The 25,316-nt window shown below is 28.9% G+C and overlaps 1 long non-coding RNA gene across 1 annotated transcript in view; it reads left to right on the forward strand.

Moving 5' to 3' along the window:
• Positions 1 to 25,316, forward strand: part of LOC107169664 (uncharacterized) — a 207,410-nt gene that overhangs the window by 177,713 nt on the left and 4,381 nt on the right. The window lies entirely within an intron of this gene.

The following is a 25,316-nucleotide window of genomic DNA, read 5'->3' on the forward strand; positions in this document are numbered from 1 at the left end:
CCTCAGGCATAACTGGTAAAATCTGTTTATTCGGTCCGCATAACCTCATGTGTTATTGGAGAGCCTCATCACCAACCACGCAATTTATTTTTTTTAACCCGCTCATCGAATGAGGTGAAACGCCTATTACAGATAAAAAGTCGATTGGTGTTAGATGTTTTCTGACTCCGTACCAGTCGTGAAAAATTAGATATGTATGTATAGTGCATTTTTTCTAAGCCTTCAATCACGAGAAGGTCGAAATTATCTTCCTTCTCGTTTTCGATAACCATGATTGGATACACTACACTCTCCTTACCCACTTTCCCACCCTTACTATCTTTAGCCAGCTTACCCCCTTTACCCGCCTTACCAGGTTTCAATCCGTATACATTTACCGACACCCCCTTATTCCGTCGTTCAAATATATCGATTTCCGATATTGGTGTCGGGGAGGATAATTCGGAAAAATCGTATCGATGCTCCTAATTATAATAATTTGGCCCTGCACGATTATGGTGACCTACTGGAGCGTGTTTGGCTAGAATATCCCACTTGAAACAGTCGTCATCGATGTTCATTTGATTTATGACGGTCTTTTTCCGTATGATGTTTTCAGAGAGTGGATTATACGAAGACTCCTCAAGAGGGGTATGTTCATAAATACCTAGCAGCAAGCCATCGATAGTGGATAGGGTGAAGCCTGGCCCTTTTTTCATATACCTGTCCTCCTCAGACATTAGGGCCGCGAAGTCCTCCTTAATCATAGCACTCACGTCGCTATGAACATACACCTCCCTCGACACGGTTTTAAAAGCCCTATCCTCGGCAGATAATTATCTATGTACATATACGGCCTCCAACTTTAAATTAAATTTGATCGGGTTAATACGCACATAATAATTGATTTTATCCATCAACTCAAGTTTAATCGATTTTAAAAACACGTGATAACTCACATAGTTCTCGGTATTACCCCTATAATACCATACTACAGTCCTATCTAGTGAAGATTCAAGCTCGATAAAACCCTGCGTATTAACCATTCCTATGCGAGCTTTTTTAAACTTTACTATATTACGCACCTAGTTGGCTTTAGTGCGTTTGACTGATGGGGTGGGAGCAGTGGGGGCTTGCGGTAGAATGATAACATTAGGATTGAGGTGGATGCTACACTACTATCTACGAGACCTGTACCTTATAAAAAATATTATTATTAACCTCTACACATTTTAATAATAAAATAATCACTACTCACTTAATGACTGGCGTTCAAACGTGACACCCATAGCCGAATTGTATTCAGCACTATATTTAATGAAACCTAATAAAATAGTTATATTCAATTATTTATTCTTTAATATTTAACTGTATTCACTATATAATATTATACTTTTTATAGAAATATTTGTTGTGAATAATTCTTAATCGATTAATATAAACTATCTATGAAATATGATATTTTTATTCAAATTGTTATTAATATTTTTTTTTTTTTTTTTTTTGAGGTAAAGGCTTCAACATCAAAAGGTTATTAGCCTAAAGTTATAACATTAGTGTACAAGATAATATAATATATACAGATATTTACAATTTTACAATTTATGTGCAAGATGGATATGATGAAAATATTTGTAGATAGCTTCGGTGTTTTCTTCACTGAGGGCGAGTTGAAGGGATGATGGAATCTTGAAGATTTTCCGAGCTAGGGAGTATTTTGGGGATCTTTTTACGATGTGTTCGATCGATAAAGTCACGTTGCATATGGTGCATACTGGAGCAGGTTCCTTAGTGATGAGGAATGAGTGGGTGAGGTGGGTGTGGCCTATTTTGGCTCGGGTAACGATGACTTCGTCTCTTCGATTAAGGCTACCGGAAAATTTCCATTTTTTGATGAGAGGCTAATTATTAATATTATATACTATATTTCTATACTATACATAATATACTAATATTTAATTATTTAATATTATTCGCTAATATATATAATCTTACATTCATATAATATTATACTATTTTATTGAAATGTATGTTAGTGATTATATTTGTTTTAAAATATTTTAAAATTATATATTATTAAATATAATACATACCATATTTTTTCTGCACATGATTTACAAGGTTATCCCGATGACTGAAAAACTGTTTGCATTCAATAAATGTAAATTTAATTTGTTCGTAAGATTTTGCATGTCTCAACATATTAGACTTCACAGTGAAAACTTTATCATAAACACAACAATTGAACATTTTTACTGATAGGTTATAAATACTAGAATATTAGTAACATGTAGATTGTTTTCAAGAGCTTAAAGAACAGTATAACTCCTTTGAGTGAAATCAGCTCTCTTATATATGATATACCTACATCTCCATATAGTTATAGTATCGGGTAATAAATTTCTATTTTTCATAATATTTCGTAATATATTAATATCTATAATCATGACATTGGAAAGCGATGTACTATATGTAAAATCTCTAAATTACCTTTTCCTAATTACTTTTAACTAAATGGGAATGTATAATTTCATAAATAACAACATAGAAAACTGTTATAATAAGTATATAAGTTATTATAATAGTGTAACTACTAATACTATATGATGGACGTTAGTCGATATATTTACATCTAAATATATATTAAGTGATTATAAATCGTTTTGTGTACTATAACTTATAAATCATTATAGACTTTCATATTTCATATTGATCGAAAATAATGAGGTAGGTATCGTTAATAATTACTTATTACTTATTGCTTATTATGACCTATATAAATTATAAATGTTTACCAGTTGTTAGCTTTCTATGAACTATAATCAGCTAAATGTATTATTTCAGAACGTATATTCCATATTCGAAATAAATATCAGAATACTATTTTTATACTAAATCTTATCAAGTATGTTATATTACTTTTTTTAATTTTCAATGGTGATAGTATAGTTTATGGGGGGAGTATGTATATGATAGGAATAAATAAGAAGGGGGGGGGGGTGTAAGTTATAGTCATAGATGGGAGGGGGAGGGGCACGTAAGTGAAAGGCATGGATGGGAGGGGGTATGGCCGAGCATGGCCGCGAAAGCATAGATCCATAGGCTGGGTGCGGTAGCCGGATTCTCCGGATTTGCGGAGGGGGCACAGAACATACCAAAACATACTACTTTTATTTAACATTGTACCTACTGTATGTTTTTTTTTAAATTATTTAGTTATAGGTAGTTTGTTAGTTGCATTATTGAGTGGTTCTCTGACAAACGTATTGAGTTATTTTTAACCTAATTTTGAGTTGAATTAATTTGTGAGACATTGTTAAGAGACGTTGAAAAGGTCACATATTGATTGGAAGCTCTTAATAAATAAATTGGATCATTGTGATTGAACTGTCAATATATTGTAACCTAAGATGTCAAAAACGCAGACAGATTAGTGTATTTTTCCAAAAAAAAAAAATAAAAAAATAGATTCCGTTATCAGATGACTATAACTTAATCTTACAATAATACCAGTATAATATACAACACGATTAAAATTTTAATTTGTTAACTTTTTTAAACAATTAATCAGATTAGAATAGATAAAAATTAAGTTATTTAAAATTGATTTCATAACGTATAACTATAAAACAACTTGGTAAGTTTAATAACTAATTATTTTTGTGTAATGACATTTTAAGCATTTATAGTGATCTATGTTTTATTTAACCAAAAAAAATGCTTAATATTTTAGGATTTTACCTACTTCTAAAGAAAATATAGCAAAAACAATATTTTAATTATTTTATATTTAAAATAAAGTATAACTATCATTAAAAATTAAAATGTTATATTGTACAATATACACAACGAAAACAATTTAATATAAATACTAAAGATTTTATAATAATTTATGAACTACATTTAAAATTAAAATTTTGTTCTCTGAAAAGCACAAATTATTATTAAATTAGATACGTCAATATAGTTGGTAGGTATTCTATTCGTTTATTAAGATAATATTCGTGATAACTTAATACTTTTAAAGTCATCACACGAATGTATTATAATTCCATACTCAAGGAGTAAATACTTGGTCGGTGCTAACAAGAATAATCAATTATGCAAATTTGAAAATGTTTTTGGCTTTAAAAGGTTTTGTTATACCGAAATTCTAAATAACTTTTAAACCAAAATTATTCATTGTTAAGTGTTATTTTAATAACAACATCCTATTGGATTCAAATGACCAAAATATTAATATGCAGTTTCCGAAGTTTCAGCCTTCGGTTATAATAACAATTAATATCAAACACAGTAATATTAACCAGTGTAATAGTATGGTAAAATGTTCTCCCCCACTTTTAAATATATTATAATAACGTATATATATATATATATAAAATATATATATATTATTATCGTCTGCCTCAGCGAATAATTTCCTATTTACAAATAATATGTAAAATATATTTCTACGAACAAATACTATTATTGGTCTAGCTATATTCTATTGTTGTACATTCGAAAGTAATAAGCGTATATTCAGATCACAATATTTGTATTCTTATATTGAATAGAACCGCATGTTATGTACACATAGTGTTGTATTTATTGTCGTTAATATTCACAGATATCCAAAACTCGTACGCCTTCTATCGTGAGTGGCAACTAGAATATTGGTTTGACGAAATTTATTCCGCGGAATAGAATTTATACAGTGCGAAAAAAATTGGGTTTGGAAGACGTATTTGGTTGGTATATAATTTGATTGTACAATACGTAGCTTACGAGATCAGTAGTCGGAAATCGAAGATCAGTTGGTCGTTGTCATGCGAATCCATCGTGAAGCGAGTATGCGTGAACTCTTTACATGGTTTCGAAGAATTTCAAAATCACATCTTCAGATCGACTAGAACGCACGTGATCAAAATATAAATATCATGTGTCACTTATTTTTCCGTCAAATTTTGATGGAGCAAATTTCTGAGTGACTTTATTACTCAGCACTTGTATACAATTGTTACGTTGACTTGTATTTTTACGAGGAACATATCATATTAAATTCGAGACGCAGAGTTACTTACTAGGTACCTATAATTGAATTGTATTTATTTATGTTCGAGTATTACAGAGAGTTTCACAATTTTTTCAGAAAACTATAACATATATAAGTATTTAAAAATGGTAAAACACAGTATGGATCTTATGTATATGGCTTTTTAAATACTATTGAGGTTTTAGGTAACAATAAATACCTAAACAACAAATAACTTTTTTGCATATATTAAAATATATAAATTTATCTTATGTATAAAGGTCATAGTGATTTTTTTCTATGATTCCAAAGAACCTGCAGCAGCTGCTAAAACTACGAATATGCACAAATTATAAAACTTTTTTTTATTCAATTTCTATTGGTTTTTTGAATCATTGATAAGTAATAATAAATTATATTAAAATATCGGATCGAGTTATTGTCAATAATTGTAATAAATCACACTCACGATATTTATACAGATCGCATGAAATTGGTGGGTGACGTAAAATATGATATTTTTACGACATCAAATTTATGATTGGCTATAAAATAAAAACAAAGTTCTAACGGTTTGTTCAACTTGAAAGCTTACATGTTATTATATTATTGTTCGGTTAATTTGTATAGGTACAAACAAAAACTGATTTATAACATACTTATACAATAACACGTTGCATAATTACAAATCGTATTTCCAAAAGATTTTTGTCCATTTTTTAATTTTGTGGTAACTGTGATAAAAAATCAGTATGCATGATTTTTTTTTTTTAAAACCCTTATAGATATACCAATCTTGACATGAACGATGTCTTTTGCTATCCATCACAACGTACATTGTACTTTGAACTTGTCATGTTTTGATAACATGCGAGGATAATATGGGATAAATAATCGTACTAATTTCACAAGGACGTTTTATCTACAGAAACAAAATGAGGTTCTTAAAAAATAAAATGGATTGTTTGTGCAAAAATATACCGTAATAATATATTATATATAAAAATATTATCATGTGAACGTGACATAAAATTAGTTTGATAGCTTACGCTAATACCAGACCTATTAAAAATCAACTCCGATCTATCAATATTTGGACATAAAATAAATATAAATTTTGTTATTGAACAGAATAAGGGTAACCAAAACGTTATTATATTAAGCACATAATAAAAGTTATTATCTGATTAGGTGTAATAAAGGTACTTTTAAAATTATTACCAATACAATTAGCCGTTGTAAATAATTATGTAGAGGTAAGTTTATAAATATAGTTTATAAACAAATATTCCTAAAGATAATGTATACCATTTGTAGTAATTAAATGTAAATAATGTTAATAAGAAGGCGTTTAAATATCAAATATGTCTGAGGAGATCCAAACAAATGTACAATATATTAAATTATTTATAAGCGTGCAATATTATACCATTAAGATTGTATTATCTTCAATGCACATAATAAATCTGCATAAATTATAATTACAATCATTATTAAATACACGAATAAAATGGCGTAACCGGGATTTCTAATGAGTGGGGGAGAAGGCAATAAACAATATTAATAAATATAATAAATACAATTTGTATCACTATAATATATTATTACATATCATAATATTATATTCATATTAGATTAGATACGTACTCTTATATTTTATATTTGTCTATTATAAAGCATGAACGTGTTGATAAAAAAAATCAATAAAAAAAAAAAAACGACAGACGGCCGTCAAGGTGGGGCATGCCCTTTCTATCCCCCCTTGATTCGCCATTGCACGTATATCATACATTTCGTTTTAACAATATCGAATTCTCAAGTATCCAAATGTAAATTAAATCTATATCTGATATATACATATTATATTCAATTAAGCTAGGTGCATAAGCATCGTTTTTCCTAAATCAGTACCTATACTAATAATAGATAATTTTATAGTTATTTTCGTGCATTATACTCAGTTATTTTTACACTCATACACAAACTCAGAATAACGTACCTACATATTATTATTATGTATTTAAAATGCAAGCAATTTACTGCCAAAATTGCAAAATGTAAATAATAATATAATACTGTAGTCGAGAGATGTATTAATGTATAATATATTATAAACTCATTTCATTTATAATACTTTCTCTGTAAATATTCAAGTAAAAATAGATTGCAAACAATTTTTTAATCGAAAATAATTTCGTATTTTTACCACTAATTTGTATCCATCTTGAACAACACTTAACCGTTTATAAGTATAATGCATAATATTATAATATATTACAGAATACAGACTAAAAAAGAAGAAAATCTGACAATTATTTAAAATGACCGACGACGTTGAACAATTTAAATTACAACCTAAAATGCGGATGAATTGTATACGAGATTATATTGCTTGGTAAATTAAATAACAGTCAATTTATCACTGACAATGAAACTATGAAATAGAAAATTAAAAATATTGTTTTATTAATAGCTCGAATTTCTAGTTATGGCAAGTAGGAAATTCTTATAATTGAGAAAAGATGTGAAAGATCATAATATATAATTATCATTATTCTGATTATTATTATTATAGAATAATTTAGGGGACAAAATTATATTTTTTTAAGATTGTTATACCTTTTGTTAAAATATAATACAATTAAATTCCATCACCATTTTTTTACAATTACGAAAAACTAAGTAATCGATAAAAATTGATTAAATTACTTTTTATAATAATTACTATAAATTCTGTGAATAATATTTATTTTTATGGTATGTATTAGACATTTTATCAGCTGTATCTGGTAGTGACAACAATATAGATTATTTGAATATATCCGAATATGTCAAACAAATATATATATATATTTTAATTTAAGTATAATAATACCTATAATATACTATATATGTATTGAAATCAAATATATTTGATTCAAAAAATATCAATAAACAATATATACCTAACTGCTAATAATTATATTATTTTAGGTAAATTTATGTTTTATATATTATGAACCTTGTGCAGGTGAATTTGTTCACAGAAATGGAATGTACTATGTGAATTAATTTTTGGTAAACTAAAAGAGTTGCTAAACTCTTTGAATAACTTTATTGATAGGCGCATTGAACTAAAACTATCTGAGACACTATACTTGATGCTATCACCACTCCCGAGATGACCAAAAAACTCCTCAATTTCGTCAACTCAACAGAACTGCGTCAACTGATTTGAATATTCTAACTTAGACTAAAATGCAAATCTGTAAATATAGGTAATAAGTAGAAATGAAGCAAGTATGTAAGAAATTAATGTAAACTAAATATGTAACGCCGGCTAATAACCATGTAGTTGATGCCTTAAACAATTAAAAAAAAAAAAAAACTTTATTGGTCATGACCAGGGCTCGGAAGTTGTAGCACTAAAAATGATACTTTTTAGCTCTTAAATATGCACTTAAAAACTCAAAAATATGCGCTATAAATAGCACAAAAAAATCAAAAAATATGTATTTAACTTGAAAAAATTATAAATGTATTAGAAAAAAATTAGATGTAATTTTAAATGTAATTTAATGTGAATTAATGTAATATGAATATGTAATATGTATATGAAATTAAATGTAATTTTATAAATTGTTGGGTTCATTGGACGTCAGACACTGGCTGGACTGGTTGAATTAAAAACTGTTAACAAAAATGTTATATTACTTAAATATATTTGTAAAAGTGTACTTATAATTAAATTATTTTATATATTTACCTTGGGAATTACACTGGATTATTAAATGCTTTCTTATATTTTCGAATTTGAAAGATCTGCGCTTATCTGATAGTATAGTTTTGTAAGTGGAAAACGACCTCTCAACGTCAACAGACGTTATTGGGTAAACAAGGAATTAAATACACGGTTTACCCTAATACACGTGCGACAACTACGGCGGAATTGGGAATACTAAAATTAAAATGTGCAGTCCACAGTCATAAGTACATAAAAATGTTTGATAATCTAATGTAATGATACAATATGGGAAATAACAATGACGCCACTAACTATTAATACACTGGACTGTCGATGGAAACAATAAATATTAGTTTATGAGGTCTATTTATATTTGATTTCCAATAATTCAAATATTTTTAAAAATATAATTAAGTAAGTCATTAATCATTATTATTAATGAAATGTGATTATTTCCTATATTATTTGAAAATATAACCAAAAATAGCACTATAAACCCTAAATTAGCAAAATAGCAGTAAAAACCGTAAATATGCAAAAAAGAGCAAAATAAAATTTCGTGTATGACATCAGAGAAGTGTGAAACATATTTGTATCTTACTTTGGATGTTCTAGGACGAACCAATAAAAATATGCATTTGCCAGAACTTCCGAGTCATGACTCATGACTAATATTAAATGGGTTTTATACGAACATTTTTTGTTGATTATTATAATAAATAAAAAAAACAATAGGTATTTGATATGTATTTCGAGTATTGTGTATGTTCGTCAATAATACAGTTTAAATACAGTTTATATTGTTAAAATTTATTTTCGTTTGTATAAAATAATTAAAAACACTTCTGTAAAACATTAACATTGTGTAAAATTCAATGAAAGTTATTCTTGTAAAAAAAAATTATGATAATAATTACTATTCCCTGAATCCAAAGTATCCAAAGTAATGTTTTTTTTAAACAAACGTATACAAAAAAAAAACAAAATGAAAATAAGAACTTTTGTATTTATATTTATTAATATTGTTATCGATCGAAGTTTAAATAACATTCACCGTAGGACCATACCTACTACCTAGGGAAATAGTAAATAATTGTTATTTTTGGGATTAATGTATTTATTGAAATTAAAAATACTTTTAATCAATTTATAATAAACCTAAAAAAGTAATAAATCTATTATTAATGTTATGTTTGTATAATTCATAAAATTATTAATTTGTGCATAACAACTAAACAACCTATGGGCGAATTGACCAGTGTTTACTAGACGTGTACTGTGTACTGTAACGTCTGTAACACACGAGACCGGTTCTGTGTACAGTCGATCATGTCTTATGAATATTTTATAATTTATTATCATATTATTATAATTTATAATACTGGGCTGTAGAACACACAGCCTTTTTCCTTAATGACCGGATACGATGATTCAAAGTTCGTTTACAAAGTTTGTACACATTTTGTTATTTTCATAATTCAAACCTATAGGATATAAAGCGAAAACGTCGATAGAAAATGTTAATATCTTTGTATCTTTTTTATAAGCTAGACTATACCACAAAATAATATTATAAAGGTTGTTGACTTTCAAATAACGCTCTTAAGTTATAAGTCACATATAATTATAAAGAGTGACCTTGGATTTGAAGTTTGATTTTTTCAATCTGTAGGGCCTTAGGTGCTGTACATTCTCGGATGTCATGAATTTTTTGTCTGTGAAAATTGTTTTACACAAAACCACTTTTTATTAATCTTAATTTATGTTTGAAATATTTTGTGTAACAACTCTAAACAAATTTTCTGTTTTAAAAGTTGGGCACTAAACTGTTACCACTGAAAAACTTGACAATGCTATTATTATCAATTATATGAATGTTGTGTCCTGTAATTCCCTTAAATAATAATTAAGAGCTCAGTTAGTTTGAAAACCAAAAAGTGGACTGTATTTTACAATATTACACTACACATCATAAAATAATAACAATAAAATAAATAACAAAAGAATATCATACAGATGTATAGGGGGATGTAAGTGCCCACCTACTATGTAATATAATTGAACCGATTTTACCTTCTTAAAGAAATTACGTATAATAAAAAGATAATAATAATAAAATATTCCGCAACGGCAATAACACAAATGTTGATATTGATATCATGATAAAATAAACAATTATATAATATCACAATCAAAATATACAAATAATAATAATGTTGATAATAAAATGAGCATATCACAAAGACCGCGTTACCGTTGTCGCTGACCACCGCTCACCGAATCACCATGCCAGGCATACCATGACCGCAATTAGATATAACCATATGTCGATCAACTGCATACTCTCTGGTCCGTAACCATAGACATAATAATATATGGACTGCGCTTTCCTCACCCCCAGTCCATCATGACAGGTCGTCGAAATTGTTTGAGAGAGATGGCGATAGTTGGGGGCAGTCATGGAAGAAATACGTCTATATTTTATACACCATGAATATGTTTATTATTAATAAATGTGTAATAATAGTAAATATTATAATTATTATATAGGTATTATAATAGTTATAAATTTGTATTTTTTTATTCTTTATTTGTATCATCTGATTAATAAGGTATGTTTAATTTTTAAATATTATGTTAAATTATTTTACAAAGTATACGTACCTACTTATTGCTTAATATTTTTATTACTTGATTTTCATGCATTATATAATTTAATAATAATTTAAAATATTATGTTCTTGCCGTTCTTACTTTTTAGTTTTTACTTGTTGACACCTGACTGTTGTTTTGGACATTGGTGATACTAGAAACTAGATGATGATTATTTCATGGCTTAAATAAAAATATTCAATAGTTTCTTCCATGCTTGCCTCCAACAATCGCTATCTCTCTCAGTTTATATCGGTCCCGGTTTTCTCTCTCTGAGCGCAGTCCATATATTATTATGTCTATGTCCGTAACGACTGCCGACTGCCGACTGCCGACTGCCGTGGATTGTGAATTTGGGAATTGTCATACCCATACGCCATACGTCATATGTAGGTATGGATCGCTAACCGCGTAAGAAACCACTCCACGCCCGCGCGTGTATAAATTATTTTATTGACAACAGTAGTATGATTTGGTATGTTCAGAAGGTTGATCCTTGCTGATCCTTGCTGCCCCGCTGATCCTTGCTGATCCTTGCTGATCCTTGCTGCCCCGCTGATCCTTGCTGCCCCGCTGATCCCCGCATCCGCATCTCTGCATCCCCGCATCCGCTCATCCTAGTCTTTACTCATCCTCGTCCTCGCCGCCGCCCGATCACGCACGTACGCGACGTATATTTACCCCACCCCACCTCATACACCACCTGAACCCGTCTACTCATCACGTGACCGATACATATTTTGTATATTTACCCCTCCACCTGAACCCGTCTACTCATCACGCGACTTATACATTTTCACTAATAGGTATTTTAATTTGTTGTTGTTAAATATAATATCTAAGAATCTACAGGAAAAATGTGTAATTGATAACTGATAATATTGATAATAATATTAAATAATATATGTTGCTCACATAACGGATCGGATGGTGGTGGGGAGGTGGGGGTTAATACACAAAATATATATCAGTCGCGTGATGAGTAGACGGGTTCAGGTGGAGGGGTAAATATACGTCGCGTACGTGCGTGATCGGGCGGCGGCGAGGGCGAGGATGAGTAAAGACTAGGATGAGCGGATGCGGGGATGCAGAGATGCGGATGCGGGGATCAGCGGGGCAGCAAGGATCAGCGGGGCAGCAAGGATCAGCAAGGATCAGCGGGGTAGCAAGGATCAGCGAGGATGAGTAAAGACTAGGATGAGCGGATGCGGGGATGCAGAGATGCGGATGCGGGGATCAGCGGGGCAGCAAGGATCAGCGGGGCAGCAAGGATCAGCAAGGATCAGCGGGGCAACAAGGATCAGCAAGGATCAGCCTTCTGAACATACCAAATCATACTACTGACAACAGACAAACCCACGTGCATATAATACCAATAGTGAAGGAGATGAATCCCGATGACTAATCTCCGTTCACGTACTATGCCACCGACGGCAAGTGGATATTATTCCGACACTTAAAGTAGAAAAAAAGAAGACGGACTCGGCTTCGGCACAATCAGCATACCTCATACCACGTGACGACAGACGAAAAACTACTACTTGGCGGTAGGCCTGGGTTCGCAGTGGCTGGCCAGGGAGCCGGTTTACGCTATACGTGGTGGGGATTTTCTAGAAGCTTCGATATCTTATCGGAGTATACCCGGGTCAAAAATAAAATGTTGTCGCTGCCGAAGTCGGCACCAAACATCCTCCCGCCTTTGAAAGCGGTGGGCTTTCAAACTTCCTTGTACATGTCATCATAATGTAGGCACGGTCAACGATAGCACAAATTGAACAATATTTACAATGACTAATTATATAAATTTGACTAATATAAATATATAATATACAAACATCAAATAATTAAGCTATAAACATGGGTAGGCATATTATATACAAAAACAGTGATATACTGATATATAATAATAATACAATCAAAAGTACAAAATAGTTAATAATAGTAAGGGATATGGGACGTCCGTACGCACCTGGTTTCATCTTAAATTGGCAACTTGGTAATGTAGTGATCACGTCGCCTACAGGTATCAGTAGTCAAGGATGATGTTTGGAAGGTGACTTTTGAGTTAATTTAAACAACGTGGAATTCTTCTTAGTTAGATTATTTGGTTATTTATTTTGACAAAACTTATATTTATTTATAACATGAAAGCTGAATTTTATTTAACAAGTTTAGTATTCTAAATGACTAGAATAAATTCGGTTTGACTCAAATATTTGCTAAGTTCAGAATATTATTTTATGAGAATTTTTCCAAGTCCAATTTAATAAATTAAAGAACAAACTGGCGTGAAGGTGCTCTGGCTAGTCTGGTCAAGTCGCGTCTGAATACAGGCCGTTTCGGGGTCTCTTATATAGTGCTACCATCTACTCCCTCTATTCGTTCTTGTCGCTGCTCTCACGGATGTGGTATAATCATCTAAACTGACGGAAATGCCACTCGCCCACGTACGAGCTAAATGCGCATCCCATACAGCTACAGACCTCGATAATTTATATTATTATTATATAAAACTATATATTATGATATGACATTATAACATTGGTTCTTGGAACTTTTGTATTGGTGCATAACCCCACATCCTGTGCACACCTATCAATGATCTTTTATGGTCGTCTAACCACATGATTTCGTGTTGCCCTAACGTTAATGATTTCCGCGAAATGCTTTCTCTCCTATAATTACAAAGTTGGTCGCACCCTACCCGTGCTTGGTTCGGCTGGTACCTAGTTGACAGCGAACTAGACAATGCAGGACGCTAGTCCATAGCAGTAACCTCGACAACTGGTCACTTAAGAAGACCGTCGGTTGTTCGAATGATCACTAAACACGGATGACTTTGTCCGGACCAGGATGTACTTTCGTAATACGACCAAGTTGCCATGACGTCGGTGGGTGATTGGCTAAATGGATTGCTACTGGAACTCTTACGGCCAGGTTGTCGGTTTGTTTGAACCACTTTTTGCGGGCCTGTAATGTTTGTAAACACTCGTGGCTCAACATGGAACACAAGAGTACACTGTTCGACGTACAGCGGCCCGATCCCAAATTATCCAATATCGTCGATTGTATTGAAAACGGTAAAAACTACAGACTGTATTCATTATATGTTATAACTCACAACCATATATTTTGTCATGCAACCATTCTCACCATATGTGAAAATTTGAAATAATAAATTATACATTTTTTAATAATTTATTGGAACGTGTCAGCATAAATATCGCATGGGTCTTAAAATTATTTATAAATACTTAAAGTTCATCCAATATTACATAGATAGTTATTTTTCACTATCATCTTAGAGGTCATGTGGTTAGTAGTGGTTTTAAACACTAGGACCTAGTATACCTAGAGTACCTAGCGATTAGTTAATATATTTTCTTTTGATTCCGAGTGGTAGAATCATGCTTCATTGGAGATTTTAAGATGTTTGCGGATTTTTGTGGAATTAAGTTTGTTTTATTTTAATTGAGTTATTATTCAGTATTGGAATTAATGTACCTATTGCCGTATCATCGTGAAATTACTTGTTCCTTATAAATAACGGAGCCTTTAGCCATGTCCAAAAACTCGTTATGGAATCTGCTACATAAAACCAAAATCCTACATTATCCCAATCTAACCTAGCGTATCTAATTTTATTTATGAAAATCCACAGTTTTTGACCAATGAGCAATTTTTCAGATATATCTTTTAATGGAGTTAGTAAACTGAGTTCAAGTAATTTTTTTGGTGGTAAACCAAGTCCCATTTAAAAAAAGTTAATTACAATTGAGTACGTACATAATTAAATATGATGCATGAAACACGCACGAATAGAATTGGCTGTCTGTTTATCCCGGAAAAGCTTCGAAACGTATAAGCAAATTTGTACGTGATTTCAACTGGTATTGTTCCTAATGTAAGTGCAAAATGGAAAATGATAAATAAATATATTAATTCTGATCCAGCTGGAGTCAGATTTTACAGTTAAAGTAATAAATAAATTGTATTTTTTTCTTTTATCAAATAGTTTTTAAATAAATTTTAACATTTAAAAAAAATATCCTGCAATGGTGTGAACTTCTTAAAATCTTGAGATAGCTATATATAAATCATTTTACACTTTTCAAGTAATAAATTATAAAATCTGGGTATTGAAGATTATCTTTTGAAATATGGAAACGTGATTTTACCGAAATTTAAGATATAATAAAAAATTGACTAGAAAATAATTGTGTTATCAGATAGAAACTGATTTGTTACAAATACTATTTGGATTTTTTTTTTTTAACTGTATATAGTATTTGTAATATAATTATAAAATATAATATCACATCTTAATTGAACCATCCCACATTCGCTTGATATTAAATTTATCTTTAAACAATGCAGTTACCTAATAAATATTTCACCCTACATCAATTATGCGATGCAACAGAACTTAACTGCATTTCAACTAAAATATATTATCATATACCTACCTAGAAACATAATAAAATTACTAGAATTTACATTTATTGCTCATAAAATGTAACCAGGTGCGGCCGGAATTATTCATTGAAAACAATTTCATTGGACGATAAAATTATACCTGATACTCGACAGTTTGTATGTATCATATTAAAATATAACACGATTATCGTTACGCCGATCATCTGGGTAAACTATTTCTAAGATTTAATAGCTTAATGTGCATCTATGAATATTATATTACGTTCTTCGGCTCTTGGTTTATTAATCTTGCATAAAAAATATTATTGAGGCACACCATAACCGATACACTCAGTTCCAGTTACAAGATTTATGTCTCGAAACCTTGTTAGATAGATATGGGGAGGGGAGACATAATTGCAATATCAGTTATTCAGGGAAGAAATTGTATTCATAATGGATAAGTTTTCCATATATATTGATGATTCAGCATGAATGGTACAGAATCTAAGTAGTAGTCGTATTATAGTCATAACGCAAGGACAGCTGACGATTTCCCCTTAAATTCATCATGTATATAGAGTAGGTGTTCCGAGCGTTTAATGTGGTGAGACAATCATATCATCATTATATTTTATATATTATATATTATATATTATATTATTATTATGTTCGACATCAAACAAAATGAATATAAATATAAATATCATTGTATAAATTAACGTTCAAAGATTTCCCTCAACGTTTGCTGTACCTGGTCAACTTAATTATTCAACATGTTCGAGCCAATTAAACGATTGCGCTATACATACGGACGGCTTATTTGGGACAAATATTTGAATTTCTGTAAAACGATATAATGTATTATACTTCACATAGTTAATAACTCATAGTACATCAGGTATTTACGTCTTAATTGGATACCACTCGGAAGTCAAAACAATGCATAATATATACATATCAATCATGTGCATGATGCCAGTCATTTAATCAGTCCGGGTAGTCCATAGATTAATTTATATAGAAGGGGGAAGAAGAAAATAAAGGGCCAGATTAAGTCTTTGTATACATTTTTAAAAATTTTAAATTTCTTATTGTACATTCAAATTTATTTTTATAAGCATATTTTAAAAGTATGTCAACGAAATTTTGTTTACTCACTAAAATCCACGCCCAACATAAATAAAATGCTTTTACGTAAAATCGAATTTTGTGACTTTTGAGTTAATAATATCAAAATAAAGCCACTTATTAAAAAAATTATAGAATACTAGCAGAATTACCCCTTTGCCGGGTTTATTAATTGTTGTTATCTGGTAAGATTAAATATTGTCTAGTTAAATTAAATTTAAATAAGATTGTTTTAAAAAAAATATTTCATATTATATTAATTGTTTATTAAACTGATTTTTATCGTTAATATAATATTTCTTTATAAACTACATTAGCTGTAATTCCTGTTGGTGCCAAAATAACTGAACTCGTGGGTGTATTGACTCTGGAGCATGCCACATATTATTGGCCATGTGAAGAATAATCTTCTCTTATACCGATCCTTGCAAATTTCAAGGTTTGCCCTTGTGATTTATTTATTGTCAGTTGAGTGAATTGAGAAATTCAACTGGATAATTAACTGCATTGTCTACTTCCAGTACTGAATTCGTTGATCTTTATTCCATATTTTTTGCTTTGAAAGAGTCCAATAATATTTTGTTTATGTCTCCTACTGTATCATTTCTTGATTTAAATATGCCCCCCCTCTCACATAACCAGTTCATTGATTTATCTTTGATGTTTTCGATTCCTGGATATATTTTGTCTACGAGTTCTTTTATAGTTTTTACAAAAGTAACTAATTCGGTTGGCAAAGTAATTTTTTCATCATATTCCGGATATTTTCCATTTCCTATTTTTAAGAGTAACTCTGAAAACTGCTTAGCAGTCTTGTCTCCTTTTAAATGTACTCCTATATTTATAGTCAAAGAAACTTTTTCTATTAGAGGCCACAAGGATGGTCACCAAATGAGTAAACTGCGTAACGTTTCTAGTGGCTGTAGCAATATATCCAATTTGTTTCTACCTAAATTGCAGCACATGCCAGATGTTTCGCCTTTCCATTTGAGAGCGTCACAAGATTTACAATTTTGGTTCATAGTGCCAATGTAATTTTTATAATCAATTGTGAGATCATATGTAAGACCATTTAATTTAATAATTTTCCAATTGGTCAATGGATTTTCAGACCAAAAAATGGTTTTGTTATTATTTTTTTTATAGCTTTGTTGACTTGGTTGCTTCGAGGTCTATCTGTACATCTAGCACGGCAACGCTTCTAACTTTTATTAATTAAATTTTCTGTGACACTAAGATTATTACAAAAAGACAAATCGCTCTCTGAAGTTAAAATAACATTTACTTTAAGATTAGGAATATAAGAATTAGATAAACAAACATCAAAATGCCCACTATTAATATTTCCGATTAGACGCAATATTTTTTCTGGGAATATATATACACCTAATTTGGCAAAAAGATTATTATTTTATTCAATTTCAAATACATATGGTAAAATATTGCCAGTTGCAAACAATTCGCAGTAACCACCGTAGACAGTAGAATACATTTTCCATATCATGAACATAATCCTCAGCAGTGGAAAAGTTGTCATCATATGAATTGTAAGATATATTAACAAAGATATTCCAATTATCAGAGACATACCCAACAATATTGTATTTCGCATCTCCTAGAATCTTTCTTGAGTCTTATATAAATGAAAGGAAATTGAACGGAAAAGGCAGGCACCATCACCGGTAATTGATACAACCATTTGAGATGTAACATTCCATTCACAGAAATTTCTTCAATAGGTGACATTTTTTATAAATGAAAGTGAAAAAAAAATAACTGAATAATAAATAATATTAATTTATGGCCATTATATTATATTGCCAATGGCATCCTCTAATCAATAATAATAATTATAATAATTTATTAATATAAATAAATAAATATAATATTATTAATATTAGATATTGCTTGATAGATTGCGCCACCGTTGTATACTTACAACTACTTAATTTTACCTTTAGTGGTTGAATTTACAAAAACCCTTTCTTAAAGCACGTTGAAATTTTAATACTAATCCATCCTGAAAATTTCAAGCAGATCTGCAATGTGGTTTGGGCTCTACGATAATCCCCCCAGAGAACAAATTCCTTTTATATAATAATATATAATACTTTTTAGGGTTTGACACATCAGATTTATATTTTATTATTTTTTGACATATTTTATTTAAAAAAAAAAAAAAAAAAAAATACAGTAGTAATAAGTATAAACGATTTTTAAATACTTCTGAAACTTAATTAGAAAATAATATATATAAGGTGATCCATTTAAGAGGACGCTACACCCGCATGTGTCGTCTCCGTCTTACACGCGTACTACATAACACATTTTTGTTCGCTAGATTCAATATTGTGCTGTTAGTTTTGATATTAGAGTGAATTTACACATTATCAAACTTTTAGGTGGGAACATTATCTGTGTTCTCATGTTGGTTTTTTACGATATTTAAATTTTTAAATGAGTTATGTGCATTTTCAAATATTTACACTTAACATGCTCATAACTCATTTAAAAATTAAAATATTGTAAAAACCAACATGAGAACACAGATAATGTTCCTACCTAAAAGTTTTGTAATGGGTCAATTCACTCTAATATCAAAACTAACAGCACACTATTGAATTTAGCGATCGAAAATTTGCTATGTAGTACGCGTGTAAGACGGAGACAACACATGCGGGTGTAGCGTCCTCTTAAGTAGGTACACTAATTATCTCAAAAAGTATTAACTTTTTTTTTTTTAACTTTTAGGTTTATGTTTTTCTATACCGTATAATATTTTAATTTGTTTCACCCTTATATTTATTGGTAAAACCACTATCAACTTTTTATTTTCAAATAGTAACAATATATAATATTAATGTCACAAATTAATAAAAACACTTTTTTACGTGTTAATATTTTAGATAGGTATCTAATATACCACTGTATGGCTATAATATCTTGTCTTGTAAGTATAGGGTGACAATAAATCTAAAATTAAGATACAAATTTAAATATATAAAAAATATGGTGGATAAATATAACTTAAAAAAGAATATAATAATAATAAATTCATTGAGTAACTGATTAAATTGTCTGATTCCATTGTTCTATTTTGAATACATTGTGAAATTTATTTTATAATGAAAACTAATGTTGATTAATAAAAAAAGGTATCAAGCTTTATATCAATGGCTTGGTAAAAAATGTATTATGGAACAATAGTAATTGAATTTATTTAAATTCAATGTGTCCTGTGGTCTAATAACATAAATAAAAGAAGGGGTTTGTATACCTATGCAAATTAAATGTATTTAAAATATTTATTAAAAATAAAAAAAGTTTCATGAAATAAAAACATGTTTCAATCACTTACAGGAAAGTTATGGTGAATAATAATTTTTTTATCATATAAGTTGTTTTTCAACGGTAAGAATATCCTATATTTCATTGAAACATTTAACTTTTACAGATTAATAGAGTTCAATATTTTTGTTACTCACTCACAATTAATTTCAGATATCAATATTTTGTACACTAACATAATTGTTTAAAATATGGGTTTTCATTATTTTTAATAGTTATAATGATAAAAATATCAGATTTTTGTATTAAGATTCACAGTGGTCAAAGTGGCTTAAAATGAGTGAAGAAATGCCTAAATTTTCATAATTTTCTTAATTATTATTGTTTAGTTAGTTTATATGGTCTACACATCCTATACCTTTATAATATAATTTTGTATGTATTAGTATTAATTTTTGGTCTTTCAGTTTGGTGACTTAATTGTTGATGATATATCTAAATTTGTATATACATATAATGATATTTTTATTTAAAACGTAAAACACATTTGCAGTATATATGTTACATACAATTTCCGGAATTGTACAATGTTGCTGTACAAAGTAGTAGTTGCATACTGTGACAATTTGGAGTGATACATTTTCCAGAATAATATACGTATTATATGAGCGTATATTCAAATTTAAAATATTTAATTTGTATAAGTAGGTACTAATTAATTATATCAGATGAGTTAAAACATAGTTGCTTTATCTTAAACGTGAATGTTCCTAATTAAAAAAAAAAAAAAAAACTAATAGATTTTAGGTAAACGTAGTTAAGAGGACGCTACACCCGCATACGTTGTCTCCGTCTTACAAGTGCGTAACATAGCAAATTTTATGCTCAGCAGATCACGTTTAGCTCTGTTAGTTTTAAATTTAGAGTGAATTGACCTCTCACAAAAATTAAAGGCAACATTATTATCGAGGGCATGACGTAGGCTTTTTATTATATTTTAATTTTAAAGTGAGTTATGTATATTTTAAAATTTAAAATTGTTTGTATATCTTAAAATATACATAACTCACTTTAAAATTAAAATATAATAAAAAGCCTACGTCGTGCCCTCGATAATAATGTTACCTTTAATTTTTGTAAGAAGTGAATTTACTCTAAATTTTAAACTAACGGAGCTAAACGTGATCTGCTGAGCATAAAATTTGCTATGTTACGCACTTGTAAGACGGAGACAAAATATGCGGGTGTAGCGTCCTCTTAACACAAAAATTGTTATTAGTTGAAAATATAGTTTAGTTATTGTATTCCCACTATTCAGAAGTATTAGCACTTTAAATCTTAAATCCAAATCTATTTTAAGCCTTGAACAAAACAAATAAGGTTGAGTATTAAATAAATAATTTCATATCACCAAATGTATCTCAAGATAATGTTTCACTCGCATGTATTGTGAATGTTGTTTGAATACAATACACGTCAAATTTTACTTGTAGAAAAATAAATCCCTATTACTCTGTTAATTTATTTAAAACATTTTAAGATAACAAAATATTTTTATTGATTTAAATAAATCTAGATCGATATTTGGTGATTTCACTTGCATCAATTATACGCAGTCTTATACAGTAGCGTGCCTAGGAATTTGGTATGGGGGGGATGTCATAAATAAAAATGTATTGTTTTCAATCTTTATTATTGTACAAAAAAAAAATTGTCAAGGCGGAAATTCATGCTTCTGGCTTTTATAATAAATTCTAAAAAAAAAAGCCCATGGGGGAGGTCCTCCATCACTCCCTCCCCACAGCTGGTTTTATAACACTTATGTGTGTCTGCGTCCTAGTTGGGTCCCAAATTTAATATTGCTACACTAGTTGGGTCACGGATTTTTGTAGGTACTATACTAGTTGGGCCCCGGATTTTTATAGGTACTACACTAGTTCGGTCCTGAATTATTTTAGCTACAACATTAGTTCTTGAATATTTTTTGGTAAGTACTACACTACATTAACATTTTCTTTCCCATTTTAACAGACTTAGGACTGTCTATAATCTATTTAGACCACAGGTATAGTTAAAAATGTTTTTTACAGTTTTTTTTTTTTTGCTTCTTTTCCATTATAATATAAGTTATTAATATTTTATAAAAAATCAACTTCACAAAATCACTTTTGTGTTGGTAAAAATATTAACAATGTTAAAAACCAAGTATAAATATCATTGTATACGAAAAACGATTCTGAGCGGAAACAGTTTATCTGTCTAGGACAGCGGTTCTCAACCTGTGGTAAATTATTAATAAGCGAAAAAATTGTCTAGTGGTACGTGAATATAAAAAGGTTGAGAACCGCTGGTCTAGGATATATTATAGATTATTAAAATTTTTCAAATCTTAGATTTAAAAAGAAAATTTTTTATGAATTTTCTACCTAGCTTAAAATAATTTGCGAATTTTCGTGATTTTTACCTATATTGTGAAAATTAAAATTTGAATGCTTGTAAAAAAAAATTGTGAATATATTTTTATTTTATTTTTCAACTGCTATTGTAAAAATATTATAGGAGCCTTGTATTAAATTTTCAAATCTTAGATTTAAAAAGAAAAACTTTTATGAATTTTCTAGCTTAAAATGATTTGCGAACTTTCGTGATTTTTACGTAGGTTGTCAAAATTAAAATTTGAACGCTTATAAAAAAAATTGTGGCTATGTATTTCTTTTATTTTTCAACTGCTATTGTAAAAATATTTCAGGAGACTCATATTAAATTTTCAAATCTTAAATCTAAAAATAAAAACTTTTATGAATTTCTATCTAAGGTAATTTGAAGACTATTTAGTTAAAATTTGAACTTTAAATGCTTATTAAAAAAAAATCATGCATATGTATTTTCAATATTTTTTAACTGCTATTGTTACAATGTGTTAGAAGCCTTGTATTAAATTTTTAAACTTTTCTACCCAATAAATAAATTTTTATCGATATTTATAGAAAAAAAACTAAAAAACTTCAAAAATTAAAATGTCAGTAAACAGCTCAAAACAAATCAAAATATTTTGAAAATTTTATAAAATATATTAAATGTCTATATAAACATTCAGTGAAAATTTCAAGTATCTGTGGTTATTTGTTTTAGAGTTACATCAAAATAAGAAAATCGTTAAATGTGAAATCCAGTGAAAATCATTTTGCAGAATCATTGCAGATCTGTAATGAGAAAACCCAAACGTTAAAAGTTACTGCATACTATTATATAATTATTTATTCATTTATTTTTCGTCTAAATTGTGTTGAGGTAAAAAAATATAATATATAAAAATACGTAAAAAACATTTGTTCACAAATACTGAATATGATATAGATTACATACTTTCATCTTTCTAACATATTTTTATATTTTTATTCAGTTGAACGAAGAACGATTAATAAATGTATATACGAGCAGAATACTATGTCATTAAAATAGTATTTTTAAACTCAACATTTAAATGCTATAATTATAGATAGGCAAAAAACAATATGTGATACATTTATATTTATTTAATATTTTTTCAGCTGATTTCGCGTTTTTTATGGGGAAGGGGGTTGGTTGGAAATAAGGTGCACGTTATATAATAGCATGAATTAATTAAAATTAATTATCTTCATAAACATTCAATATATTATGTTGACATGTTTATATTTATAGTTCTATTTTTAAGGTTTTCAATTCACCAAAACATTACATGGTAAATATTCATTTGGAAATATCGAAAAATGTACAATCATCAATTCATGTTAATTATTTATCATATGATGTTTCAAATAGCGTACTTCAAAATTAGATATCCAAAATTCTAATCAAAATATAAAATCATAGCTTACTTATATCTACGTGATATACAAAATAAGATATAATTTTCTTATAACATCTAATCAATTCATTAAATGTACTTACAATTGTTTTCAAAATGTATTAAAAAGTTACATCAAGGAAAAAATCAATGCTGTTATAAATTATAAAACTTAAATGCCAAGTTTAAATGATAGACAAAACAAAATGTAGTTAATTATAAATTATAACAGTTATTTGGTAGTAATATATTTTATTTATTTGGGAGAAAGAGGTGTAGAGAAAGGGATAGAAAACCTATTACCCCCTCCCCTCTAATAATATATATATTATATTTCAAATACGTAAAAGTGTATGAGACCAACTCAATGAAAAAAGTAGATAAATTATTATTTGTAATTGGAACAATTCACATTCATTTGATTTACTGCCTAATATTTATTTAATAAATTAAATTAAATTCCTTATTATATAAATAAAAAATATATATATTTTAACATTTATAATGACCCACTGTGAATAATTCCCGTTCATATATTTTTTTTCTATTAAGGAAGGAATGTTCTTAGGAATTTCTGGGAGTTCCAACTTCAACTAAACATTTCATTTTATTTGAAATAATGTTGAAACACCCTCAAAAATTAGCCTATTACATTAATTTGTTTAAGTAATTTATTAATTACTATTATTCAGACTTATAAATTGATGGCCAGTAACTGGTAGTGAAAATCAAAAAAAATTACAAATAATACAAAATGTTCATACTTTTTTTGTGGTATTTCGAAATACCAGAAGTATAATATATTATTCAGAGTAGGTTATTCAAATAGTACCTACATTTGTTTTACAATAGTAACTTGTTTTGTTGTTGTTATTGTTTTTTTTTTTTTTTTTTTTTTTTTTTTTTTGAAGATGTGTATTACTTATGTATTACTTACATCCCATAATATAAGTCATATTCTAAATATTTAAGATATATATATTCTATTTTATATATAATATGTTTATACTACATTGGTATATAAATTTCCATAAATAGGATCTACAATTTACATAATTCAGACTGCGTCAAAAGAATAAATACATTTTACCGTAACTACAACAGAAACGTGTAGAATATAAAATATTTGATGCAGTAAGAGAATTAAATTATATTGAAAATCAAATACAAATTGGCTACCAGAATTCAAACCTTTTACGTTACGTGATATAATATGAATTACCGTATAAAATTATGAACAGGTACGCGATAAAAACATGATAATCATGAATCGTCTTGTA

The sequence above is a fragment of the Diuraphis noxia genome, unplaced genomic scaffold (assembly GCF_037042655.1).
Source record: "Diuraphis noxia isolate RWA-SAM2 unplaced genomic scaffold, SU_Dnox_SAM2 contig0004, whole genome shotgun sequence".
Classification (NCBI taxonomy): Eukaryota; Metazoa; Arthropoda; class Insecta; order Hemiptera; family Aphididae; genus Diuraphis; species Diuraphis noxia.